Source organism: Pavona decussata, unplaced genomic scaffold (genome assembly GCF_977016875.1).
Source record: "Pavona decussata unplaced genomic scaffold, jaPavDecu1.1 SCAFFOLD_41, whole genome shotgun sequence".
Lineage (NCBI taxonomy): Eukaryota > Metazoa > Cnidaria > Anthozoa > Scleractinia > Agariciidae > Pavona > Pavona decussata.
Genome location: NW_028145463.1, coordinates 489,513 through 505,954, shown reverse-complemented (window position 1 = coordinate 505,954; position 16,442 = coordinate 489,513). Strand labels below are relative to the sequence as shown.

The following is a 16,442-nucleotide window of genomic DNA, read 5'->3' as shown; positions in this document are numbered from 1 at the left end:
TCCATTAAGGTCATTAAGTTCGTAAAATGTCTAAAATTTAAAGGTACCATTGTTAAAAATCTGAGGGGAAATGGTAACATTCGTTCTTTATCTCAAACAGTTGAAACATTAACTAGTGCGAGAACAGGCGATCAAAATAGCGGGAACGCAATTTTATTTACGTTACTTTTTATTTTCTGAACGCCTGGAAAAAGCTAGAGTAAGAAAAGTAAGGCATTTTCGCATGGTACCAAGAAAACACGAAAACGAACATCTTCTCATGGCATCCTTTCTTAAAGCTATCCCCTCGTTTTAATAAACAGCGGAAGGCTTGGTAATTGAAATAATCTTTAGACAGCTTTTACGACAATTCCTCTGGCAAGAATTGAGCTTTCTTTGCAGTCAGCTGTCCTTGTTTATCATAAAATTACGTCTGTCTGAAGTTAAACACAAACTAAACTTACCATTCTGTTTCATTTCCTTTCTCCAAATTCAAGCTTCACGTCATCACCAATCAGCACAAATGGAGCCCAGTACTTCAAGTCACGGAACCGCTCTGATTCGCGCAGAGATTTCATGGCCTGGTGAAGAGCCACACTCACGCTTTTTCCTTCCGCCAGGTGTTGGTAGAAGTGTTTCATAAACTCCATGGTAGCCTCGTCATCAATCGCCCAGAGTGACACCAGAACAGAGCGAGCACCAGCACACAAGAAAGCCCGCGCGATACCAACCAAGCCCTCAGACTTGACTTCTCCCCGGCCACTGTGACAGCAACTAAGCACAACGAGTCTTGCTCGCAGACGAACGGCTTGTACATCTGACATTGTTAATACGTAGTATTTTTTCGCAGGGGCGCGAGATGTCCAGCCTGAGTTTGGGGCCAAAAGAATTTCTCCAGTTTCAGCACTCCCGTGTGCAGCAATGTGCACCAAAGCAACCGACTCCAATCTTTTCATCACTTCGTCTTTAGTCGCATCTCGTACGGTGAGAGGTGTGGTCTTCAGAAGTTTTCCAATCATCTCCACTTCTTTTTTGGCGAATGGAAGCTGGTTCCAAACAGGCCTACCAAACACGTTGGTAACTTCTTCCAAACATGGATCTCCCACGAGCAACGCCCCACTCCTACTGTGAAAGTCCTCGGGTGCATCTGCGATCAGTCGTAAAGCGGTCAACGAGGGAACGATGTGAATCCTGATTGATTCACTAAGTGCAGAGTAAGGAGCCAGGAAAAATGGACCATCTGGAACAAGGGTTAACTGGTCACCTTCGAGCAAGTCTGCAATGGGGCCAATAATAACATCATACAGCTGGCGCAAAGAATTGACAGAGGAGGTCGGTGATTGGTCTGTTTCCTCAGCAGCTTCTCTGTTGGACGGTGGGCCATCACATTCTTCATCCATTGACCGATCCTCGCACATTACCCGAACGCCTACAGCAATGTCTCTCAAAGTAGCATCTATTAGCAACTTGCAACTATCAGGTTCTATTTCCTTTTGCTTAAAGAGAATCTCTTTCCCTCTTCGCAGCAACCAAAAACTGATCGCATTTTCATCAAGCGCAAGAAAAACTGTTTCTTTAGTTACATTGTTTAATATATAGGTAATTGTCTCCTTAGGTTTAGGTAAAGCGGACGGTGATGAGTCAACTCCATACTTTTCTTTTAACACATCGATCAAAGCCTGTGCTCGTCCTTGCTCAGCAGTGCACAAAGCCTCGTCAGTCTCTCCAGTCTTCACAAGAGTTCTCCATAACGAAGTGTACGCACACTGGTGGAGATCACGAAAGCTTATTTTCCACATATCTTTTTACTGTAGAAGAGATCTTATGTCATCAAAGGTTTTTACGTTCGATCGATAATTATCAAGTGCGTCACTCAAAGAACCCAGCCATTCATAATTATGACCTAATGAATGGCATGATTCTGCCTCTTGAAACTTATCCCCTAACTCTTTAGCAATACTAAGGCTTTGTTTGTGATACTCTACTGCTACTTTAAAATTACCTAGTCGGGAATAAACATCGCCCAACCTGTCATAAGTAGCTCCCTCTGCAGCCCTGTTACCCGATTCTTTCGATATAACAAGACTTTGTTTCGTGTACTCCATGGATTGTTCAAAATCACCCAAGCGTACAAGAGCTGCACCAAGGTTTCTAAAAGCCAACCCCTCATTATCCCTGTCCCCAGTTTCTTGAGCGATACTCAGACTATGTTCCCAACACTCAAAGGCCTGTTTAAAATCAAGCATACCGTAAAAAGCACTGCCCAGGTTGCAATAGGCTCTTCCCTCCCTACCCCTGTCCCCTAATTCTTTAGCAATACTAAGATGTAGTTCGTGATACTCTGCGGCTTGTTTAAAATTACCCATACTGTCATAAGCATTGCCCAGGTTGCCATACGCTGTTCCCTCCCCATTCCTGTTCCCCAATTCTTTAGCAATACTAAGATGTAGTTCGTGATACTCTGCGGCTTGTTTAAAATTACCCAGACCTTGATAAGCATTGCCCAGGTTGCCATACGCTCTTCCCTCCCCATCCCTGTTCCCTAATTCTTTAGCAATACTAAGACGTAGTTCGTGATACTCTGCGGCTTGTTTAAAATTACCCAGACCTTGATAAGCATTGCCCAGGTTGCCATACGCTATTCCCTCCCCATCCCTGTCCCCTAACTCTATAGCAATACTAAGACGTAGTTCGTGATACTCTGCGGCTTGTTTAAAATTACCCAGACCTTGATAAGCATTGCCCAGGTTGCCATACGCTCTTCCTTCCCCATCCCTGTCCCCTAATTCTTTAGCAATACTAAGATGTAGTTCGTGATACTCTGCGGCTTGTTTAAAATTACCCAGACCTTGATAAGCATTGCCCAGGTTGCCATACGCTCTTCCCTCCCCATCCCTGTTCCCTAATTCTTTAGCAATACTAAGACGTAGTTCGTGATACTCTGCGGCTTGTTTAAAATTACCCAGACCTTGATAAGCATTGCCCAGGTTGCCATACGCTATTCCCTCCCCATCCCTGTCCCCTAACTCTATAGCAATACTAAGACGTAGTTCGTGATACTCTGCGGCTTGTTTAAAATTACCCAGACCTTGATAAGCATTGCCCAGGTTGCCATACGCTCTTCCTTCCCCATCCCTGTCCCCTAATTCTTTAGCAATACTAAGATGTAGTTCGTGATACTCTGCGGCTTGTTTAAAATTACCCAGACCTTGAAAAGCATTGCCCAGGTTGCCATACGCTATTCCCTCCCCATCCCTGTTCCCTAATTCTTTAGCAATACTAAGATGTAGTTCGTGATACTCTGCGGCTTGTTTAAAATTACCCATACTGTGATAAGCATTGCCCAGGTTGCCATACGCTCTTCCCTCCCTACCTCGTGAGGGACCATTTTGGATTTAGCTGTTTTTTTTCCTCAGTAAAATACTGTTTCAAAAACTCCCTCGTAAGTGACCACTGCTCAAATTTCGAGGCCCGAGAAATTTGACAAATTCTTTTGTGTTTCTGGATCTAAAGCGACCACCTACAAAGAGTTACGAAATCCCAGCGTTACTAGATGTCAGAAAAGTTTAGTTTCTAATAACACTGTAATAACGCTGACATATTTTTTACACAACTGAAAAAACTACGGCGACTGCTAGATTATGGTCGCATGGTAACTTCAACAGTTATATGAAATTCTTCCCACTCATTTAAACAGCGATGATAGAGACGGAAGACGGATGACAACAGCTAAGATCCTCCTTTACTAGTGCGGGCAGTGTGAACAGTAAAGCGGGATCAGTTTTGATCTTAGTTACGAGTCAGTATTACCGAGTTCACAGATTATCAGGGCTGCGACGAGTTGTCCTCTGCAGTCGCGAAAGTCACCATGATGTTCTTGTCGATTGAGAACACAGAAACAATCGAGCATTCTGGATTTCATGAAGAAGCTATATAACGCCACGAAGAAACCAGATGTATAGAATTTCATATGTGACCGATTCTAATTGGAAGTTTTGTTTGGGTAAACTGATTCTAAGTGATTTAACAAGGAACACATTTCGAAGAGCAACGTGCATCTGAGTTTGTTTAAAAAACAAAAAATGAAGAAGCGAGTAGCGTACTGTAGTACTAGTTACCTGAATTAGAATAAGTTTTTCTCAAAGGAGCTTTGTGTATTTGCTTCATTTCCATTGATAAGGCAACAAATAGTAGTAATTAGCGGATCCATGCAGCTTTTGACAGACCTATTATCCTGATTTTTCTCGTATAAGCGATCACATTTTCCTGCACCAAGCTAAGGGTGGTATGTTGCACAAAACTGCTCAAATATTTGACAAAAAGCCTTTTCTCTAACTTGAGATTATTCTTAGTAAACCGGGAGGAAAATGTCTACGAGGAAGAACAAATTATAAAAAGTTTTAGGCGATTCGTCTACAATACACTGGAAGAACTTGCAATATTGGCCATTTTTTTCAAGTTGCAATCCATTTCCATCCTAGCCATCCGCAGCTGAAGATAATTTTTAATACTGGACAAGAGTAAGGTTATTAATTGTTAACAAAACTGAACCAATATTTCAACGTTTCTATCGATACAAAGATGATTTATAGCTTTTTAAAGTGACACTAAATATTAAGGTGACACTCGGCTCCTTTAAGAGAGAGTTGCCCTTTTTAGTGTAGACGTTACTGGAACTGAAAGCCGTGCTTGGATAACAAGAAAACTAAAAATTGTCGCCCACATCAATCTACCGTTGTGGGATGAATATTTACAGTTTCACAGATACATACTCGGATGTGAGGGCTAACTGGATTTTGCCTGAAACTTTATAGATATCAAAGCGAAATATAGAGTTTAGACTTCAGCGCCCAACTGAATCTGAGCCGAACATTTTCCCGTAAGTGTATCGTCCGTTTCGCGGCGTTACTGGCTAGAAAAGCTGCCTTAACTAATGATCTTGATTCATGAATATCCTTCATAGGTAAGTAAAATTCAAAATACAAGTCTCTTCAGGAAGACTACAACATTTGTGAGACTCTTAATTCGGCTGACTCAAAAACTATGGCAACTCATTGAGAGTGTTAGTAAGGCTGCAAATTAAATTGCAGAGGAACATAATTTGAGGAATTTTGGGAGTTGCTCAGTGAAAAGCGTAGACTAAAGCAGTGGATCTTAAACAAAGCGCATACGAAGCCGTTATGACTTACCGTTGACTGCTTTCCCAAATCGATCCTTCTTGGAGTCAGTTCCAACCAACTTAGTTCGCTGAAATGACGATTCTGCAAGCAAATAGGTAATTTGATGCAAAACAAATAAATAAGTTACTCGTAAAATAACTATCCTGAACATCCTTTCCAAAATCACATTAGGCGACGCATATTACAAAGTACAAGGGCGGGATAGAGAGCAACATTTTGCCGAAAATAGTGAGTGTAGATTGCACGTTACACACAATGATTGTAATCACTTTGAAAAATTAACGTTTAACAGCTACCAAGGAATGACTGAATCTCAAAACTGCCAACTTGTTACTTACCTCTTGTTTAAAAGTTCACTTTCAATAACAACTGCGCGATATTCGTTAAGTCCAGAACAAATTCGAGGATTACACATGAGGACGCGTCTTTTTATAGCATAACGGCGGAAGTCTTCTATATTTTTGGGTTTCTTTTCAGCTTTATTTTTAGACTTTCAAGCAATAACTATTGCGTCACCGAGTTCAGAAACAGAAAGTTCAAATACTGAATTCGCAGCTAGTAAAATTATAACTCACCTCGAAAATCAACGAAAGAGTGTGCTTTATTCCTCGTGAATTGACGTTTAACAAACAAAATCAACAAAGGAGTGGCCGTAGATTCGTTTTCAAGTTTTAGTATTTTGAGTGTCTCTTTTTTTTCGCGTTTTGCGAGCTCTACATTTCGTTTTCGAATGTAATGCTTTTTTTTATTTGTGTACCCTCCTGTTTGTAGGCCTGAGCTAATCATTCAAAAAATCACTCTTTTTCACTTCTGGGCAGCGACACATCCCTGCATGTTGCCGCGCCACGAATCTAAAGAAACTTCAGACACGAGTGTTTTACTGGAAAATACACCACTGGTAAAATTCATGCGAAAGTACATCCGGGCCCCGAGAGGCGTCTTTTCCATATCCTCACTAGTAGGGATATTGAAGAAGTCGTTTCCCGCTTTTTCGGTTGTTTGTGAAAACAGTCGGTGAAAAATGGCCAGCGATAGATTTGTCTATATAATAAAAAAGAGGATATTACAGGGAAGCGCGAAGATATGAATTTTATTTTCTCTTGTTAAAGACAATATTTTACTCTTTCGCTGCGCTCGTTCGTAAAAAGTTGTTTTTACCATTCGAAAATAAAATTAATATCTTTGCGTCGCCGTGTAATATTCTCTATTTATCCATTCATGGACAAATGGTCTGTTTACAAAGAAAGGGAATAACCTTAGAAGAAAATGTGTGATGTTTGTCAACGAGCTAAAATAAATGATTATTTTGTTTTTGAACCTCAAGGTGTTTTCGAATTCCATGTTCTTCGCTTTCGGGCCTGATCTGGAATGAAACAGCGCGTATGAGACCCTGTTCTGATGATTATTCTTGGTTATATAATGATCTAATCGCGCCAAAAGCTGACACGAACAATATATGCTGCTGCTGCTTTTAGAGTCTGTTGTTTTCACTTTCTTTCACATTTTTATTTTTTTTTACCCAGAAGGGAGAGGGGCGGGGATACTCTACTATATACGCTATATCGGTATGTGCATGCGGCTCCAAAGAATTTGATATTTGAGCCCTTTTTTGTCTGAAAGAGGGTAGAAATTTTAACCATTGTGCTCTGAAAGTTTAAAAACGAGTATGGATTTTACAAAAACGGAGATGGATTCTAGAAATTAAAATGCTGCTGTGAATTTTAGAGCCGGGGCAGATCACACGGTTGTTCAAAGAGTGGACAACTCTCTCCACTGAATAAATTTAATTGCTATCCAGCTGATAAAATGTACATCAACCAATACATTTTATCCGCTGTGTAAAGTTACCAGTTCTTTGAATAATCTAGGCCTTGTCTGAAAATGGTTACCAGAAGATTAATTAATTTGGTTTGTAGAAAAGAGCCGCATAGGCCTCCCACCCTCTCTCCCCTGACCAAAAATCGATCGAAGAGTACCGCAGGGGTTTTGTTAAGGGAATAATCAGCCAAAAAATACTTCGTCAGGAACGCTATTTGATCAGAAACTTTTATAGTCGAGGCTCATGGTCATGTATGCCACGAATCTAACTGATAAAAAAAAAAGACGTGTATGGAGATCAAGGGGTTTTTTTTTTCAATTATTCGACGCGTTCAAATTGAAGATGGCAGCGCTTCTTCCCTACGGGATTCTCTGCTGGGCAGTCTTTTGAACCTTCGTTTATTTTGGTCAACGGAGACTCGAAGCCCAGAAAGTGAAAGAAATTCTAACAAGGGCTGCTGCCATCAGGCCATTTTCGAGTTGCTAAGCTGAGCTTTTCACGTGAAAATTATTTTTGTTTGAAAAATTAATTTTTCTATAAAGAATTATGCACGAAGCCTCGCTTTCATAATGACGTCCAAAGCATCTCGGAAATGACCTATTGTCTGGAAAACAACAACAACAACAACGACAAACATGAAACTGACCACAAGTAACTGACCGTCCAAATTCTTTGGCAATGAATTCAGTGACGAAGTCATATCAATCTCTTCCTTTGTAAATGCTTTTTCCCAAACTAGGAAACTGAAATTAGGGCTGTTTTAGCAGGTTACATTATATGCAGATGCTATGGTAACGTTTTAATCTCGAAAATGACAGAAACTTGTTTACCAATGTTTATGTATTTGTTTATACCATTATTACAGTTTCCCTTGATAAAGAGTGCATGGTAGTAATGATCGATTTAGGATTATAACTGAAGAAAAATGGAATCTAAAAAAAATTCTTCTTAATTTCTTCCTTCTGTCTTCTGGCTAAAATGTGATACAGTTTTTAACCCAGCAAAACCGTAAACTCCCCTAGATAACTTTCAAAACACGTTCAAAATTCTTAGATCTGTGCTTAAACGTTTGCGAGTTTCCATAAATGTCCTTGTTTCTTGGGGTTTTGTATTGGAGCTGTTGGAATTTGTCAGATAGCCTCTGTGTCTGGTGCTATAAAGAAGAGGGCATGGGATAGGGAATCAGGCACGCGCGAGAAGCGATGGGAGCGCAAACGCTCACGCGCGCGCCGTTCCAAGCAATTCGCGCGCGCGTCTGATTTCCCTTACCCTTAAGGTGAGGGTAAACGTGAATTTGAACGGAGTTTTAAGAGGTTTAAAGAAGGGATAAAAGAAAGAAAATGATTTTTGGAACAACAACAGACAGTTGATACCCACGCAAGAGCACCCCAGGATGCTAGTGGACTAACTTGGTCTCCGTCTATTAATTATTAACTACAAATTCTAATTTTAAAACTTCACTAAATCTTCAATTCTTTTCATTTCTCTTAATTTTACCAATCCTTTCAGAGAAACTATCTCCTCCCAAATATACCCAAAAATCAACCAAAAATTCACGAAACACCCCACAATACAGGTTCACGGGATGAGCAGAGAGTTTTTGGATTGCTTGAAGCGTGAACGAGATATTTTCTTTAAACCGATTTTAAGCGGCGTGAAAACGGCTTTAAGGTTTACCCTCGCCTTAACAGCGCCTGCTAAACTGGCTAAATGTTTTACACCTTTAAACAGATCTCTCCAAAAAAAGACAGTGCTGGGTTTTCCCCTCTTCAGTCAACTGGAAACCGTTCATACTAACAAGCCTTCGTTTTCGATGTGGAATATTTCGGTTTGTACCCAAGACATATTTTGGCGGTGGAACGCAGAGACCAAGAAGTCAAACTCCCAGGCTGCATCCATCATAGTAGTCGTTCCAAGTACGATTAGGCTAACCCAGGATAAGCATTAACGTCTGGTTTATGAAAATTGACAAATAAAAAAATGGTCTACAGTTCCGCAAATATTGGAGACATTCAAGGTTTTCTCCACGGACTCAAAAGTTAGAACCACTATGTACGGTACCAAACAGTATCACTGGAAACCAAAAGTGCTGCTCAGTAGCTTTCAATTGAATGGTCATACTTTAGGATTTCAGTATGGAGGTAGCTGAACTGGTCTAAACAGGCTAAAAGATTAAAAAATGAAGATTTTAAATTCAATTCTGGCCAAATGTTCATTCCTAAATAGAACTGCGATTCTTGACTTTTATTAAAAGGTAACTCTTCCATACAAGAGCCTTTCTATGGGTATTTCCGAAGAAATCGAAGACGCGAAGATTACTGTGGAAAAAACGAAGATCTCAAGATTGAAGCGAAGGTCTGAAAATTGACGAAAATTTGCGTGATCAAATTGGACAGTCAGATATAACAATAATAACAATCTTTTAATAGGATGCTCCATCACAAGAGTGGTTTACATAGAGGTCCTATTACTAGATGTATATTATATGATGCAATTAAAATATAAAAACTGATATAAAACTGTCAAAACTCGTAAACACTACAGATCTGTTATTTCTGAATTTTGGCATTTGACCACATTTCTGTGTGTCAAAATCAGTGGGGTTCACAGACCTGCGCGACTCCCACTGTGTGTCCGTTGTGTTGATAAAAGCCTTTTCAGTTTTGGTTTTACAAGCAATTCTCTAAGCGATTTTCCTTTTGCATAAGAGAATCTTCCCTTTAGATCAAAATGTTTTGCGACCGCTCTTAATGGTGTTTGTCTTGATCGTGAGGGATAATTCTCAAATATACTAAATGGAGGGTTTCATACCGATCACTAAGAGCCGTAAGGGTTATGTTTTGATATGCCACTGTGTATGCTACCTCTGTGGCATTTGTTAAGGCTTATCGGCTTGGATTGACTTCAAGATTTTAGGTAGCGCTAAATAAATGTTATCTTTAAAGATAGATGATCCGTGGATTTCTTAACTCGTGAATTAATGCTTCTGCTATTGTATCTCGCTGCGTGAAAATTGCATAGATATGATGGGTCTAACAGATCCTCGTCTTTACAAAGCTTATCATTGTTTTCTCTTGCTTTCGAGAGCTATAGATCGTTTTCACTCACGTGACCAAATCCTTGACTACCGTTGCTACGCCGCTATATTGGTGTACCAAAATTGTAAACAAACTAGTAGCGGCGCTTGCGAAGAACATGATTTTGTGTCTGATTGTTGGCTTTGGCAGGAAAAGTGGACGAGAGAAAAGGATATACTTTGCAAGGGTGCCTTCTATCGTTACAAATCAAGGTTAAAAAGCCCAAGAATTGTCAGAAGAGAGAAAATCGCGCTCGATTTCAGCGATAAGTCATGACGACCTCACCGAAGAGATCTTAGACCACGATCGTGTTTCCAAAAAGCACTTCGTTTCAGAAAGAACGGCTTAAAGCTGGAATAAATTTAATATTGACTGGGTTCCAACATTACATTTGGGACACAAGAAAGTTTCCCTTGTGACTACGCGTAACCTAATTTTCGTTAAATTACACACCGAAAATATTCAATGACTTGTGCAAGCAACGTCAAAACTCAAAAAATATATATTGTATGGATAAGATTAAACTATTGCAGAATTGCAAAAGCTTGTGAACGCGTCAGTCAATTTTCGTTAAATTACACACCGAATAAACTCAATTGCTTGTGCGAGCTAAGTTAAAACTCAAAATTTATAAATTGTATGTAGAAACTTAAACTTTCGCTAAATTTGAAAAAAAATGCACTGTCCATTATAAGAAAAATGAACAGCATAGGACAAATAATGAGAGAGATAGAGGCAAATGAATGGAACCGCTTGGAAACGCGTAACCATATTTTCGTTAAATTACGCACCGGAAATATTCAATAACTTGTGCGTGCTAAGTCAAAACTCAAAAACTATAAATCGTATAAAAAAGCTTAAACTTTCGTTGGATTTGCATTAGAATACACTATTCATTAAAAAGTAGCACTATATCACAAATATTAAGAGAGATACAGGCAAATGAATGCAACAGCTTGTGAACTTCCGTTAAATTACACGTCGGAAAATTTCAATGACTTGTGCGCCCAACGTCAAAACTCAAAAACTATAATTTGTATGAAAAAGCTTAAACTTTCGTTGAATTTGCATTAAAATACACTATTTATTAAAAGTTAAGTAGCATTATAGCACAAATAATAAGAGAGATACAGGCAAATGAATGCAACAGCTTGTGAACACGTAACTGAATTTATGTTAAATTACACGTCGGGAAAATTTCAATTACTTGTGCGCGCAACGTCAAAACTCAAAATCTATAAATCGTATGGATAAGATTAAACTATTGCTGAATTTGGAAAACAATACGCTGTGGACTCAAAAAAGGAGCAGCAAAGAACAAATAATAAGAGAGATACAGGCAAATGAATGCAACAGCTTGTGAACGCGTAGCGCAGTTTGCGTTAAATTGCACGCCAAAAAATTTCAATTACTTGTGCGCGCAACGTCAAAACTCAAAATTTATAAATTGTATGGATAAGATTAAAGTATTGCTGAATTTGGAAAACAATACGATGTGAATAAAAAAAAGTAGTCGCATAGGTCAAATAGTGTGAGAGATAGAGGCAAATGAATGCAAAAGCTTGTGAACGCGTAAATCAATTTTTGTTAAATTACACACCGGAAAAATTCAATTGCTTGTGCGCGCTAAGATAAAATTAAAAAACTATATATTGTATGAAAAAGCTTATACTTTCTTTGAATTTGAATTAGAATACACTATCCATTAAAAATCAAATAGCACGATAGCTCAAATAATGATAGAGATAGAGGCAAATGAATGCAACCGCTTATGAACGCGTAAGTCAATTTTCGTTAAATTACACACCGGAAATATTCAATGACTTGTGCGCGCAACGTCAAAACTCAAAAACTATAAATTGTATAAAAAAGCTTAAACTTTCGTTAAATTTACATTAGAATACACTATCCATTAAGAGTTAGGTAGCACCATAGCAAAAATATTAAGAGAGATACAGGCAAATGAATGCAACAGCTTGTAAACGCGTAACTGAATTTTCGTTAAATTACACGCCGGAAAAATTCAGTTACTTGTGCGCGCAACGTTAAAACTGAAAAACTATAGATTGTATGGATAAGATTAAACTATTGCTGAATTTGGAAAACAATACGCTGTGGATTAAAAAAAGGAGCAGCAAAGAACAAATAATAAGAGAGATACAGGCAAATGAATTCAGCAGCTTGTGAACGCGTAACTGAATTCTCGTTAAATTATACGTCGGAAAATTTCAATTACTTGTGCACGCAACGTCAAAAATAACAGACTATCAATTGTATGGATAAGATTAAACTATTGCTGAATTTGAAAGAAAATATACTGTGAATTAAAAAAAAAAGTTGCACCATAGCACAAATAATGAGAGAGATAGACGCAAATGAATGCAACCGCTTGTGAACGCGTAACCTAATTTTCGTTAAATTACACACCGGAAATATTCAATGAGTTGTGCGCGAAACGTCAAAACTCAAAAACCATAAATTGTGTAAAAAAGCTTAAACTTTTGTTGAATTTACATTAAAATACACTATTCATTAAAAGTTAAGTAGCATTATAGCACAAATAATAAGAAAGATACAGGCAAATGAATGCAACAGCTTGTGAACACGTAACTGAATTTATATTAAATTACACGTCGGGAAAATTCAATTACTTGTGCGCGCAACGTCAAAACTCAAAAACTATAAATCGTATGGATAAGATTAAACTATTGCTGAATTTGAAAAACAATACGCTGTGGATTAAAAAAAGGAGCAGCAAAGAACAAATAATAAGAGAGATACAGGCAAATGAATGCAACAGCTTGTGAACGCGTAACTGAATTCTCGTTAAATTATACGTCGGAAAATTTCAATTACTTGTGCACGCAACGTCAAAACTAACAGACTATCAGTTTTATGGATAAGATAAAACTATTGCTAAATTTGAAAAAAAATACACTGTGAATTAAAAAAAAAGTAGCACCATAGCACAAATAATGAGAGAGATAGACGCAAATGAATGCAACAGCTTGTGAACGCGTAACCTAATTTTCGTTAAATTACACACCAGAAATATTCAATGACTTGTGCGCGCCAAGTCAAAACTCAAAAACTATAAATTGTATGAATAGGCTTAAACTTTCCTTGAATTCGTATTAGAATACGCTATTTATTAAAAAAAAAGTAGCACCATGGCACAAATAACAAGAGAGAGACAAGCAAATGAATGCAACAGCTTGTGAACGCGTAGCGTAGTTTGCGCTAAATTACACGCCGGAAAATTTCAATTACTTGTGCGCGCAACGTCAAAACTCAAAATTTATAAATTGTATGGATAAGATTAAAATATTGCTGAATTTGGAAAACAATACAATGTGAATTTAAAAAAAAGTAACCGCCTAGGTCAAATAATGTGAGAGATAGCGGCAAATGAATGCAAAAGCTTGTGAAGGCGTAAATCAATTTTCGTTAAATTACACACCTGAAAAGTTTAATTGCTTGTGCGCGCTAAGATAAAACTCAAAAACTATATATTGTATGAAAAAGCTTAAACTTTCCTTGCTTTTGGATTAGAATACACTATCCATTAGAAAACAAATAGCACAATACCACAAATAATGAGAGAGATAGAGGCAAATGAAAGCAACCACTTGTGAACGCGTAACCCAAATTTTGTTAAATTACACACCGGAAATATTCAATGACTTGGCGCGCTAAGTCAAAACTCAAAAACTATAACTTGTATAAAAAAGCTTAAACTTTCGTTGAATTTGCATTAGAATACACTATGCATTAAAAGAAAAGTAGCACCATAGCACGAATAATAAGAGAGATACAGGCAAATGAATGCAACAGCTTGTGAACGCGTAACTGAATTTTCGTTAAGGTGGGGCTCTGACTGAATTTGAGTGAAGTTTAAAGAAGTTTTAAGAATGGATAGAAGAATAAAAATAATTTTTGAAACACTAACAGACAGTCGATAACGACGCAAGAGCATCCCAGGTTGCTAGTGGACTAACTTGGTATCCGTCTATTAGCTATTAACTACAAATTCTAATTTTAAAACTTCACTAAATCTTCAACATTTCTTATATCTTTTCATTTTACCAATCCTTCAAGAAAAATTATTTCCTTCCAAATATACCTAAAAACTACCCAAAAATGCATAAAACACCCCAAATCATTGATTTGTGTTGCGAATGGAGGGTTTTTGTATTGCTTGAAATGCAAACAAGATATTTCCATTTGACCGATTTTAAGCGGCGTGAAAACGGCTTTCAGGTAAACCCCCACCTTAAATTACACGCAGGAAAAATTTAATTACTTGTGCGCGCAACGTCAAAACTCAAAAACTATAAATTGTATGGATAAGATTGAACTATTGCTGAACTTGGAAAACAATACGCTGTGGATTAAAAAAAAAGTAGCACCATAGCACAAATAATAAGAGAGATACAAGCAAATGAATGCAACAGCTTGTGAACGCGTAGCGCAACTTGCGTTAAATTACACGCCGGAAAATTTCAATCACTTGTGCGTGCAACGTCAAAACTCAAAAACTAAAATCGTATCGATAAGATTAAACTATTGCTGAATGTGGAAAACAATACGCTGTAGATTAAAAAAAAGGAGCAGCATAGAACAAATAATAAGAGAGATAGAGGCAAATGAATGCAACAGCTTGTGAACGCGTAACCCAATTTTGGTTAAATTACACACCGGAAATATTCATTGACTTGTGTGTGCTAAGTCAAAACTCAAAAACTATAAATCGTATGAAGAAGCTTAAACCTTCGTTGAATTCGGATTAGAATACACTATCCATTAAAAGAAAAGTAGCACCATAGCACAAAAAATTAGAGATACAGGCCATAGAATGCAACAGCTTGAAAACGCGTAGCGCAGTTTGGGTTAAATTACACGCTGCAAAATTTCAATTACTTGTGCGCGCAACGTCAAAACTCAAAATTTATAAATTGTATGGAGAAGATTAGGATATTGCTGAATTTGGAAAACAATACAATGTGAAATAAAAAAAGTAGCTGCATAGGCCAAATAATGTGAGAGATAGAGGCAAATGAATGCAAAAGCTTGTGAACGCGTAAATCAATTTTCGTTAAATTTACACACCGGAAAAATTCAATTGCTTGTGCGCGCAAAGATAAAACTCAAAAACTATATATTGTATGAAAAAGCTTATACTTTCTTTGAATTTGAATTAGAATACACTATCCATTAAAAATCAAATAGCACGATAGCTCAAATAATGATAGAGATAGAGGCAGATGAAAGCAACCACTTGTAAATGCGTAAGTCAATTTTCGTTAAATTACACACCGGAAATATTTAATGACTTGTGCGCGCCAAGTCAAAACTCAAAAACTATAAATTGTATGAATAGGCTTAAACTTTCCTTGAATTCGTATTAGAATACGCTATTTATTAAAAAAAAAGTAGCACCATGGCACAAATAACAAGAGAGAGACAAGCAAATGAATGCAACAGCTTGTGAACGCGTAGCGTAGTTTGCGCTAAATTACACGCCGGAAAATTTCAATTACTTGTGCGCGCAACGTCAAAACTCAAAATTTATAAATTGTATGGATAAGATTAAAATATTGCTGAATTTGGAAAACAATACAATGTGAATTTAAAAAAAAGTAACCGCCTAGGTCAAATAATGTGAGAGATAGCGGCAAATGAATGCAAAAGCTTGTGAAGGCGTAAATCAATTTTCGTTAAATTACACACCTGAAAAGTTTAATTGCTTGTGCGCGCTAAGATAAAACTCAAAAACTATATATTGTATGAAAAAGCTTAAACTTTCCTTGCTTTTGGATTAGAATACACTATCCATTAGAAAACAAATAGCACAATACCACAAATAATGAGAGAGATAGAGGCAAATGAAAGCAACCACTTGTGAACGCGTAACCCAAATTTTGTTAAATTACACACCGGAAATATTCAATGACTTGGCGCGCTAAGTCAAAACTCAAAAACTATAACTTGTATAAAAAAGCTTAAACTTTCGTTGAATTTGCATTAGAATACACTATGCATTAAAAGAAAAGTAGCACCATAGCACGAATAATAAGAGAGATACAGGCAAATGAATGCAACAGCTTGTGAACGCGTAACTGAATTTTCGTTAAGGTGGGGCTCTGACTGAATTTGAGTGAAGTTTAAAGAAGTTTTAAGAATGGATAGAAGAATAAAAATAATTTTTGAAACACTAACAGACAGTCGATAACGACGCAAGAGCATCCCAGGTTGCTAGTGGACTAACTTGGTATCCGTCTATTAGCTATTAACTACAAATTCTAATTTTAAAACTTCACTAAATCTTCAACATTTCTTATATCTTTTCATTTTACCAATCCTTCAAGAAAAATTATTTCCTTCCAA

General features: G+C 37.5%; 1 pseudogene; it reads right to left on the bottom strand.

The window, feature by feature from the left end:
- Positions 1–422: 422 nt before the first annotated feature.
- The window catches only part of LOC146482903 (uncharacterized), a 62,203-nt pseudogene continuing 46,183 nt past the window's right edge, over positions 423–16,442 (bottom strand).